This window comes from Panthera tigris, chromosome A1 (genome assembly GCF_018350195.1).
Source record: "Panthera tigris isolate Pti1 chromosome A1, P.tigris_Pti1_mat1.1, whole genome shotgun sequence".
Lineage (NCBI taxonomy): Eukaryota > Metazoa > Chordata > Mammalia > Carnivora > Felidae > Panthera > Panthera tigris.
The window spans coordinates 15,823,580-15,836,230 of NC_056660.1; the positions used below are offsets into that span (position 1 = coordinate 15,823,580).

Sequence of the window (12,651 nt, forward strand, 5' to 3'; positions counted from 1 at the left end):
GAAAATGAGTAGCTGCAGGAACAGACTTCGGTCATGAACACCAGGAGGCAAGAAGCAGCAGGGTGAAAAAGGACATTGCCCTGAGACAATGTAGAGGACGAAGGAGAGGACCACTGAAGGTGACTCAGTTCACAGCCCTCCCCCATATGTTCCTACCACATCATAGGGAACAAAGCAAGGGGAGGAAAGTTTTTCTGAGATCCTGAGCATATTTGTCCAAGAGAGAGTGCACTAGCTAAAGGGACAGTGTAAATGTTTAGATCAGGCCAAGTTTAAATTGGACTGGACATTTATTTCATCCTCCCATGTCCATTCTTTGCTCTGCTTCTAACCAGAGGGTTGAAAATAACCATGAGGGAGATCAGGTAATCCACAGACAAAATTAACAAGTTAAATTTTTTTCACAAGCATGAGTGATACTTGGTAATATCTAATTTACTAATTGTGTGAGTAGAGTTTACTTTTCCTTGATTACTAGTGAGGCTAATTGTGTCTTCCCAGTGATTTTATTTTCCCTTCCATGCATTGCTTATTCATGTACTTTGCTCTTTTTCTCTATTGACTCCTGCCTTTTCTTGCTGGGCTGACAGATACTTTAGTATATTTTTTAATACAAATCCCATGTCAGCTTTTGCTGTCACAGATAAATTTCCCCATCTGGTCTGTTGAATTTTCCTTGATGACCTTTATTTAATAGAAATCTTTAAGGTAGCCTAGGTGGCTCAGTTGGTTAAGTGTCTGACTCTTGGTTTTGGCATGGGATGGAGCCACGTGTCAGGCTCTGCACTGTATGTAGAGCCTGCTTGGGATTCTCTCTCTCCCTCTCTCCTGCCCCTCCTCTGATTGCATGCATTCTCTCTCTTGTTCTCTCAAAATAAATAAATAAATTTAAAAAAATCTTGAAGGTAATCAAATCCATATAGTTTAGTTTATACATTTTGTTGTGATTGTTTAGGAAATCACTTCTCATTCTGAGCTTCTAAAGATACTTTCTTCTGGTAGCTTTATAAGTGATATTTTGTATTTAGGCCTGTGAGCATTTTCATGGAAGGCCATTTTTGATCACTATTTCCTTTATTCATCATGGACAACTTTGTCAGTTCCAAAGGACTGTCTCCCTTATGGCCTGTTTTCTGTACTTCTCTTTCTATTCATTTAATTTATTAATTATGATCTATTTTATCTGCTCATTTTATAGTTGAAGAAAGCAGCCAGAGAGATCAAAGAGACCCAGGATGACAAGGACCCCAAAGGGTGGCTTCTTAAATACTTGCTAAGAGAATTCTGCCCAGAGGGAGCTATTTTGGCTCATTCCTAAGTTTAAAAATAGATTAATTGGGGCGCCTGGGTGGCTCAGTCAGTTGAACATCCAACTTTGGCTCACTCAGATCATGATCTCGCGGTTCCTGAGCTCGAGCCTCCTGACTGGCTCTTTGCCGACAGTTGGGAACACTGAGTCTGCTTTGGATTCTGGGTCTCCCTCTCTCTCAGCCCCTCCCCTGCTCGTTCTCTGTCTCTGTCTCTCTCTCAAAAAATAAAAATAAACATTTAAAAAATATAGATTTAAGGTTTGATTTTTCCAGATACTGCAATTGGGGAAACTAATATACTAGAAGAGTGGGCAAGGATATAAATAAATTTATAAAGGGTAACCAAAATAAACTTCACAGAAGAACTATGAGAAGAAAAAAGAAGTATCTGGGAGTATCAGAGTAAATGAACCTTACATAATGTGTGCATACAATTTGGTCTAAAGAACTGGTGTTCAACTTGGGGGGATTTTCCCCCCTTCCTCTACTCCTCTGTTCTCCCTGGACATTCGATAATGTTTGGTGACATTTTGGGTTGTCATAAATGGGAGAGAGGGTGGTACAGAGAGTGTTGTTACTGGCATCTGGTGGATACAGACTAGGGATATTGCTAAATATCTTACAATGTACAGGACAGCCTCTTCCAACAAAGAGTTATCAGTCTCTAATTGTTAATAGTGCTGTGGTTGAGAAATCCTATTTGAAGAGATCATTCAGAGCTTGAGAAAGCAGTGACCCAAATCGGTGACATCAAGTGGCAATTGTAAGAATGAGGGGAATTGATTTAAAAGCGTACCTAAGTTGGAGGCTATGTGAACTGATAGAAGTGTCCTTTTTGGGAGACATAGCCATAACTGTAAGCAGAAATTTAAAGAATGAAAAACACCAAATCCTACTTAAAGCAAAATCACATCACATATGCACGGTTATTTATGTTAAACACCTGCTGTAGGATTGCTGTAACAGGCCATACAAGATGATCTGCAGTCAAGCTTCTCTTTCAGAGAACCCTCAGAATGCTTGCCACACCCATAGTCTTTACCTACATGTTGCTATGCTCTTGTCTTCATCTGTTTGCACTCCTATAACAAATTACCATAAACGGAGTAGCTTATGAACAACAGAGATTTATTTCTCACGCTTCTGGAGGCTGAAGGTCTAAGATCAGGGTGCCAGCATGATCACGTGAGGGCCCACTTCTGGGTTTCAGACTTCTCATTGCATCTTTACATGTTGGGCTCTGTCGGGCTTCTTTCATAACAGCTCTAATCTCATTTATGAGGGCTCTGCTCTCATGACCTACTCTCCTCCCAAAGGCCCTACCTCCAAATGCTATCACCCTGGGGATTAGGTTTTAATATTTCAATGTTAGGTTTGAGTAGGGTAGGCACACAAACAATTGGACCATAGTGGCACTATTCCCTGAGCATCTCATCTCTCCACCCTCCCACCACTGGCCTCTGCTGAATTCCACAAGACATGGATACCTAACTCTGTTACGTTTTCAAGCCATAAGGCTTCCAAGAGCCAAAATGTGATCTTTGGCCACTGGTAAATGACAGCCTACTCAGATCCATCAGTGGGAAAGTTTGAATTTTGTACTTGTAGAGGGAGACTTGATTAGCAACTGTGCAGAAAGAGGAAGTAGAGTCTTTTCCTGTGGGTCAGATTAGACTGAAGTGATTAGGGAATAGGCCAAAATCTATTATCAGTCAGGTTCAGTTTCCAAAGGCTCAGATCTGCAGGATGGCAGAGGTAGAAGTCATGGGACAGCATTCCAAGAGCCAGTGTAGTGCCACTAAATGGGGGAAGAGAATAAAAAAGAGAGGTAATAAACAGTGTCCTATGGACAGGTTTGGACCTCAAGGTGGAAAGCACTGCCTTTTGCCTTTAGATATTCTTGGGGTGGGTAGATAAAGACAGGCATAGTTAGTAAGTGGTTGCTGGCTTCCAGGCTGAAGCAAGTTTCTCCCTATAAGTGCCCATGATAGCAATTTTGGCAGTAGACAAGCCACTGGATGCTCTGGGGAGTCTTCCTTGTTCCAAAGCCTATGTACCTCTTCCTAGACCACATTGTGGGGGCAATATTTCAGAAAAGAATTGTAGTAGTTTTTCACATCCTAGATGCTGAGGGTTTAGAGACAACTGGTTACTTATTCAATGAATGATATAGTTCTTTGGTTTTCATAAACATTATCAGACCTATCAGATTATGGAATATTGATAACAGTTATGGATTATTAATGATAACTCTCAACTTTAATCTAAATTCTAGACGGCATCATTATTATTTACTGAGTGGTTTTTTTTTTTTTTTTATGTGACAGGCATGGTTCTAAATTCTTTCAATGTATTAACTGTTAATTCTGATGCAGAGCCTGTAAAGTTAGTACTATATTTTATCCCCATTTGTCCCACAAATTTTGGAACTGAGGTACAAAGACATTATGCAACTTGCTCATGGCTACATAGCCAGCAAACAGCAGGCTAGGGTAGTATCCAGGAAAGTCTATTTCCAGAACCCCCTATCTCAGCTCTATTTCCTCCCTGAGGACAGTATCTTAGTATTCACATTCATCTGGTCCCATCAAATACTAGAGGCATCCACTCCATCTCACTGGGGTTGGTTAGCATGCTTATTTTGACTTTTAAGTCCGGGAGACAGAGGCTCTTCCCACTACGCAATAGGTGTTTGGTGGATATCCTCAATGGTTGCTAAAGCTCAGCCTGTGTGTGGCTCTTTTCCCACAATAACTGGGTGAGGTACTTTGTGAAGAAGGGGAAGTTCTTACTCAAATGGTGACATTGGCTACCCAGCTAGGACTGTAGATCTTACTACAAGGCCTCTAGACATTTGAACAGTGGCCATAGCAGCAATTCTTGTTGGTCACTTACCAGTACCTTCTAAGGCAGCACCCCATTCTTGGGACTCTCTTGGCTTTCAGGCCCCTGGCAGTTAGATTCCTTCCTCCTTCTGCCTTTCTTACATTCCTTTCCAAGCATCTCCACTTCTGCTTTCTCCATGGCTTTGTTTCCCCATTTCTTTTGTCTCATAACACTGACCTTGATATCTAATCTGGAAGGTCTGTGATCTTCCATTTAAAGTTGCTTCCAAAAATAATTGCAATAGAAAACCTGACTACTTCTCCATTTAGGTAGAGAGAATTCCTCATTAGAAACACAGCATCTGGTTCTTACTCCCTGGATCTTAGGGCAAAGTTTCAAATTCCACTAAAGGGAGGATTGCCTTGCCTTTTAGCCAAAATAATGAATCTGTGGAATACAACTGAGGTTTTATATTTAAAAATAGGTTAAATATTTGTGTTGTGTTATAATTGGCTGATAGAAGGCTATAAGAAATCTTAAACTCTTTCATAATTATTTTTTTAATGTTTGTTTATTTTTAAGAGTGAGAGAGACAGAATTCGAGACAGGCTCCAGGCTCTGAGCTGTCAGCACAGAGCTGGATGTGGAGCTCAAATTCAAGGACCATGAGATCATGACTTGAGCTGAAGTTGGACACTCAACTGACTGAGGCACCCAGGTGCCACTCCTTACAATTCTTAATAGAATATAATCAACGAAATTCCAATAGTCCCTAATCTACCATACTTTAAGAAAGAGGTAGTGAAGAAGCTTAGGACATACCATCCCAAAATACGTCACTTTGACATATTGATTATTCTGAGCTAAAGGCACTTTAAAATCAAAGTGCAAGAAGGACACTCAGACATCCCCCTTTCTTCCTGAAAGCAGGACATAAAATTCCCATGTATAAGATGCCCTCCCAGTACCAGGAGGAAAGAGACATTCTTACCATCAAAGATGTAGAATCCAAGTGGAGAGAAATTTGTACAAATAGACTTTGTTAAAATAGCTCTTAGCTTCCTTTAGCCTCCCATATATTTTAATTACTTTTCTACAACTGCCACTGTTTGTTCAATCTGGTATGTAAGCACTTAGGCCTAGCCATTCTTTGGGTCTTCATTTTTCTCGTAAAGACTACAATTTATATATAAAAATTACTAAACAAAATTTCCAAGTTTTTCTCCTGTTCAATTCTGAGGCCCAGCTGAAAACCATAAGAAGGTCTAGAGAAGAATTTTTTCCTCCCCTACAATGGAACATACCTGGGTAGTAGAAAGAAGTTTAGAGTTAGATGGTTTGGGATTCAAATCTTGATTCTAACACTTGAGATTTATGGCTCTTGAATAAATAACTTACAGTTTTCTGAGTCTCTGCTTACAGCACTGATTATGATCATGTGGTGGTGAGTGCATATGGTGGTGAGTGCTGGGGTTGGGGGCCAGAGGACACTAATTACTTGCTCTAAGAAATTCTTCCAAGTGAAAGGGACTTTATTAGCATATGACTTCCCCCCTGCCCCCAGCACCTCTCCAGGGAAGGAGTGGTTTATGAGTGGTGAGTTAGAGTGAGGAACGGGGCATGCTTCACCCAAGCAATCCTTCCCACCTATCCCACCCCCATGAACATGGGTCAATCTGACTAATTCTATGGCTCAACAACACCTAGCCATTTTCTCTCACATAGCCTTTGTCAGTAATGAGGTGACACTTCAAACTCTTTCTGCCCTAGCTGTTTCTTTTTTAATGGGTTCCAATCTTTAGGAAAGGGGGAAGTATTTATGGAGTCTCTCAAATTCTAAGAGAGTCAATATATTTTATAAATGGCTAATTTTTAAAAGTGTTCTACGAATGTTAGTTTTCTTTCTCTCTTTCAGTTGACTATCCTGACACATATCTAAGCCAGTCTTTTCTACCACAGCCTGTTTCCTCTTATTCAGTTTTCACAGGAAATAAATTGATGGTGGAAGGAAAACAGCTGGTTGCAATTTCTTTGAAGTTTTTTAATCAGAAAATTCCCTGGTTTATTTCATTTGGCTACTTTCTAGGGCACAACTGTTTAGCTTGAACATTTAAATATCTTTCTCAAACCTTCCATGAAAGATTTGCAACCCAAAGGGTATGAACTTATAAACTAGAACTGTTAATGGAGATGAAAGGTAAACCTTAAACAACTGAATTAAAGATCCTCCAATGTATTTAAACTTAGTCTTATATAGACTTAGGAAACTAGAAACATTTGTCCTTGGGGGCCATTGGACTAATGATACATTTCTGCATTCTAATATAGTACATTGAAGGGGAAATATAGTACATTGAAGCGAGTAAATAAGTTATTACTGTGTCACTAAGGACTTTATTTCCAGAGTTATTCCCATGCCATAGTTGAAACTTTTTTGTGACTTACACTGCTCTGGTTAAAATTTTTGTCTTAAATGCTTCTCAATTCTATAGTATTAATTCATGCTTAGTCTGACTTTCTCTATTTAGGTCAAGAGAAATAAAGAAGTGATAGGAAAAGCCCTACCATTGAGAATTAAACAGATATATTATTTGGATTCATCAAACTGACTACAGCTGCTCACATTTACTGTATCCATTAGTACCCCATTTACTTTTTGCAGATACAAGCTCAATGGGAAAAAAGCAGAAAAAAAGAAGTCACACAGGGACACTCATTGTTAAAAATTAATATGTTCTGATGTTCTCTCCTTCCACCTACTTTAGCCTTCCAGCCCAGTCTCTACAGTTCACTAAGTGTTTTTTCTAATCATTAATCTGTTTATATCATTCTGGCATGAAGCTCTCCAGTGACTTCCTGTCTCCCACAGGGTCAAGTTCTAGTTTGTTAGCTTTGCATACAAAACTATGAAGGAACTAGCCTCTCATCAGCATATCCTCCCCAAACTTCAGACTGTCAAAGTATTTATGCTTCACAGTGTTAGTTGTGAGGAAGTCAGACATCATTGGTTCCTTTAGTTAGTAGGGTTTTATGGTGAGGATGTATGGCAAACTATGGGGAGTCTCATAGTCTCTTAGCCAGCCTTGTGGGGAGCAAGGACTGTTGTCCCAGATCAGCCCAACTCAATAGCAATCCCACAGTCAGCTCCTCAGAAAAGGGCAATTTTGGGTCTCTCTTCTAGGGTCTACTTTTCTTTCTACCTGCTTCGTCTTCCTGCACTTTTCCTGACTGCCTCTGCCAGGGTCTCTTTGTCTTGCTCCATCACTGTCTGCACATGTGAAAGAACAATGAAAAAGTAGTAACTGGGCATTCTTTCCTTAGCGACTTGGAAAAAAAGCCTTCTCCAGAAGATCTCTAGATTTGATTACTCTATAATGGGACTCAAAAGAGGAGATTGATTGCCCTACAAAGGAACTCCTGATCAGGTACTAGGCCATGGGAGTCCTTATGGGCAGTTCTGTTAGAGTCCACACGACTGACACAAGTATCATACCCTCCTTCTCTCTCAGTGAGTCTGGAGATGAATTGGACAGCTACAAAAACCTTTATCCAGAATTCTTAGCTTTACAAATAAGCAGGAATAGGGGTTAGTTTGGGGTCCCTCAGACCCTCAAGGGGACTGGAGTTCTTATGCCAAGGTCAGGGTTCAATGGAGATGTGGGGAAGAATTATACTTCTTGAGACTTTCAGATGCTTGTTCACAGGTGACTGTGTTCCCCATGATCCTTGGCACCAGGATGAGGGGAACAGATAATAGTTTATAGTTTTAGTGCCTCTGGGACCTTTGTGCAAACTTGGCTATGAATGGGTAGTTTTGGGTCCCTACAAATCTCCATTGTTAGGACTTAAACTAGGTAATGTATTATTGGAATAGATGTATTATTTATGTGCACTCAGGCTCACTTTCACCTCTAACCCCTGATGGGATTTACTTCAATTAGTGCCATCTTAGTGGGGCATATGGAAGATCCTGAACTCACCTGACTACCAGTGCCTTGTGCCATTATGTCCCCAAAACAGTATCAGCTGCCTGGGGGAGAAAAAGACAAAATGCTGTGTTTCCAGGCTTAAGAAATCCAAAGTGAAATTATTTCTCCATTTAATAGTCCCATCTGGCCTGTGTGCAAGACCTCTGGTAGCTAGAGAATTACCGCTGAGGAAGCTCAGTATTATAGTACTGTCCTTGGCACTGGTGTAGCTAACATTGTGACTTCCCTGGAGGCTATTGCTCAAGCTAAGGGAACTTGGTATGTGGCATTTGATATCTAAAATGCATTTTTGAGCATCACTTTCCATCCAGATAAATTTGCCTTTATTGGAATAGATTGCAGTATACCTTTAATGTCCTTCCACAAGGCTATGTAAAGTCCTTGGCTACATGGAATGAACAGGTATGCTGTGATCTGGCAAAAGCCTCATTCCCCAGGGGCACCTGGGTGGCTCAATTGGTTGAGTGTCCGACTTTGGCTCAGGTCATGATCTCGTGATTTGTGGGTTCGAGCCGTGTGTCGGGCTCTGTGCTGACAGCTCAGAGCCTGGAGCCTGCTTCAGATTCTATGTCTCCTCCTCTCTCTGCTCCTCCCATGTTCATGCTTTGTCTCTGTCTCTCAATGAATAAACGTTAAAAAAAAAAGTAAAAAAAAAACCTCACTCCCTGGGGGAGCATTGGCCTTCCACTATATTGGCCTCCTGGTGCATCCAAACAAGGGTACTGCCCAGAAAGGACTGGATAACCTGAGATCATGTTGAGACTCATGTACAACATAGCTGGGTCATTAACACAGACAAATTACAAGGACCTAGTATATTCAAATAAAATTTCCGGGAATGATCTGAGATCTCGTTCAAGAGGAGACATTTGCCAACCTTTTGACCCTCTCTACCCCCACAAATAAAAAAGAGACCTAGTAATTGGAGGGCCTACTTGACTTTGGAGCTCTCACGTAGCCCATGAGAGGTCCTGATGGCATCTCTCTAGATCATGTTAGGCCTCTTGTCCAGTCCAGAAGGTTGTGCTTGAGTCTGACTGCATTTGACAATTTTTAGGTGGTTGGGCTAGCCATTTCCACTAATTCAGGCCACACTTTCTACGACCTACAAGGCCACATTTGTATTCTCTTTGGGTTCCTTGAGCACAATGCTTTTGATGATGGCTCTGGATTTTGGCTCAAGGTACACATCAATGGGCCCAACAGTGGGGTATATGATGGGCTCTTTGTGCTGCATAAAACTCCCAAGGCGCAGGGATGGGCACTGTAATGGATAAATGGCTGATAGATGGCGACTACATGGCCTCTGCCAGGATTACACATCTCAGGCAAGCAGTCTGGGGTCTCAATATAGCAATTTCCAGAAAAGGTACTTTTTATCTGCATTGCATGTTTAAACAGGCTGTGCACCCACTTTGTTCAGTTGTACACCTTTATTTTATAATTTGATATCTCAGCTTCCTTTGGGGACCCTATAAGGGCCTTCCACCTCCTTTAACTCTTTCTTGAAAGATCAGGATGACTATTAAACAGCAAAGGGTGGAAGTCAGTAATCTTACTCATTTATTTCTCAGGCACAGAGAATGTTTTTTGTTTTTGTTTGTTTGTTTGTTTCCTACAAGTACTTAAAAAACAATGACCATCAATTTCAGGTCTTGAATTCAATATTTTCTTTAAAGTGCCTCTGCTCTTTGGTCCAAGTGGCTCCATGGGATGTTAAACAGTATATAAAATAGAAGTTTTTATTGAACCAAAAGATAATCCAATCCAGAAGATTTGGGTTTCTACCCTGGGGATTGAATCAAGAGCACTATCCTTGCCTATGGTAAAGGGCAGATTGCCTGCATCACAATTAATAGGGAGACGTCCTCTCAACTGGTAGGATGTGAATTTTTTAGGGTCCAAGATATTACAGATATGGTAGAGGGAAGGGAAGGGGATGGATACATAACATCTCTTCTTTTTGTCTCACAAGGTAGCCTGTGTGACTCCTGCTTCACCAAATTTGTTGATAACGCCTGTCACAGGCAGTTGCCACTGTTCTGAATTTGGCGAACTACTGGGTATGTAACCTACCACCCGATCTTTCAGATAAACATCTGGTTGCTCTGCTGCTAAATCCTGCAAGTGGACATTTCTCTGTGGACCTTTCCGATATCTTAAATACACAACTTTATTAAGCTAGATGTGATGCATTGTTGCAATTGGACTCTGACACTGAGTGAAATGACTTTCTAAATCAACTCTCTCCTGTTAAATACAGTTGAGGGAAACTGGAACATCTGTAGGAGGGGATACAGGATCCACCCTTAGGGATATTTTAGCATGATGACCGTGTTCTTCTCCTCCCCTACATTTTTCTCCACCATTACCCAAGGTAGCATTATTTACTCTACCGTGTATGCTCTGGGCACTTAAGCCATCCAATTGGAAATGTTGTGCATAACTCTTCCTTCATTTTGCTGATTTTATCTATTTTCTATTTCATTTATTTTCAATTCTAACTTTATTATTTCCTGCCTCCTGCTTGCCTTGAATTTAGTTTCATTTTCTTTTTATAGTTTCTTAAGGTGGAAGCTTAGGTTATTGATATAAGATCCTTTTTTTTTTATTAGGATGAGATTCATACTTTTTTTTTGAGTATAGTTGAACACAATGTTACATTATTTCAGGTGTATAACTTAGTGATTTGACAAGTTTATACATTATGCTGTGTTCACCACAAATATAGCTACCATTCTGTCCCATTACATCACTATTACAATATAATTGACTGTATTCCTTACACTCTGCTTTTTATTCCCATGACTTACTCATTCTATAACTAGAGATATATCTCCCCTTTACCTATTTTACCCAGCCCTCCCCTCCCCCCATCTTTCTCCCCTCTGGCAGCCACAATTTTTTCTCTGTATTTATGGGTCTGTTTCTGCTTATTGTTTATTCATTTTTTTTAGATTCCATTTATGAGTGGAATCATATAGTATTTGCATTTCTCAGTCTGGCTTATTTTACTTGGTATAATACCCTCTAGATCCATCCGTGTTGTCTCAAATTGCACAGTCTTATCATTTTTTATGATTGTGGGCTGTGTAATACTCCATTGTGGCTATATCTCTATCTCTATCTCTCTCTATCTCTATCTCTATCTATCTCTATCTCTATCTATCTCTATCTCTATCTCTCTATCCATCTCTATCATCTCTATCTCTCTCTATGTATATATCATCTATATCTATCTATCCCATATTTCTTATCCATTTGTTTATTGATGGACATTTAGGTTGTTTCCCTATCTCAGCAAATAATGCTGCAATAAATATAAAGGTGCATATATCTTTTTGAGTTAGTGTTTTCATTTTCCTTGGGTAAATACCCAATAATGGAATTATTGAATTATATGGTATTTCTATTTTTAAGTTTTTGAGGAACCTCTGTGCTGTTTTCCATAATGCCTGTATCAATTTATATACCCACCAACAGTGGATGAAAGTTCCTTTTTTCTCCACATCCTTGCCAATACTTGTTGTTTATTGTCTTCTTGATTTTAGCCATTCTCAAAGGTGTGAGGTGATACCTCACTATAGTTGTGATTTACATTTCCGTGATAATTAGTGATGTTGAACATCTTTTCATGTGTCTGTTGGCCATCTGGATGTATTTTTTGGAAAAATGTCTACTCAGGTGCTTTGCCCATTTATTAATCAAATTCTTTGGGGGTTTTGGTGTTGAGTTGTATAAGTTCTTTATATATTCTGGTTTTTACCCCCTATAGCATATATCATTTGCAAATATTTTCTCCTACTCAGTAGGTTGTTTTTTTTTGTTTTGTTGATGGTTTTCTTTGCTGTGCACAGCTTTTTATTTTGATGTAGTCCCAATAGTTTATTTTTGCTTTTGTTTCCCTTGCCTTGGGAGATATATCTAGGATCATGTTACCATGGCTGATGTCAGAGAAATTCCTGTCTCTGGTCTTTACTAGGATACTTATGGTTTCAGGTCTCCAATGGTCTTTAATCCATTTTGAGTTTATTTTTGTGTATAGTATAAGAAAGTAGTTCAGTTTCATTCTTTTACATGTAGCTGTCTAATTTCCCAGCACCATTTATTGAAAAGACTGTATTTTCCCCATTATATATTCTTGCCTCCATTGTCATAGATTAATCGACCATATAAATGTGAGTTTATTTCTGGGGTCACTATATTGTTCCATTGTTCTGTGTGTCTATTTTTTTTTTAATTTTTTTTAACGTTTATTTATTTTTGAGACAGAGAGAGACAGAGCATGAACGGAGGAGGGTCAGAGAGAGGGAGACACAGAATCTGAAACAGGCTCCAGGCTCTGAGTTGTCAGCACAGAGCCCAATGCGGGGCTCGAACTCACGGATGGTGAGATCATGACCTGAGCCGAAGTCGGCCGCTCAACCGACTGAGCCACCCAGGCGCCCCTCTGTGTGTCTATTTTTAAAAAAAAATATTTATTTTTGGGAGAGCCCAGTGGAGGATGGGTAGAGAGGGGGGTACAG

At 39.9% G+C, this 12,651-nt stretch overlaps 1 long non-coding RNA gene across 2 annotated transcripts in view; it reads left to right on the forward strand.

The window, feature by feature from the left end:
- Positions 1-12,651, forward strand: part of LOC102949684 — a 245,823-nt gene that overhangs the window by 220,316 nt on the left and 12,856 nt on the right. For both annotated transcript variants that reach the window (XR_447058.2, XR_006208552.1), the window contains exon 7: positions 10,101-10,188. This is a non-coding gene — a long non-coding RNA (uncharacterized LOC102949684). The remainder of the gene's footprint in view (positions 1-10,100; positions 10,189-12,651) is intronic.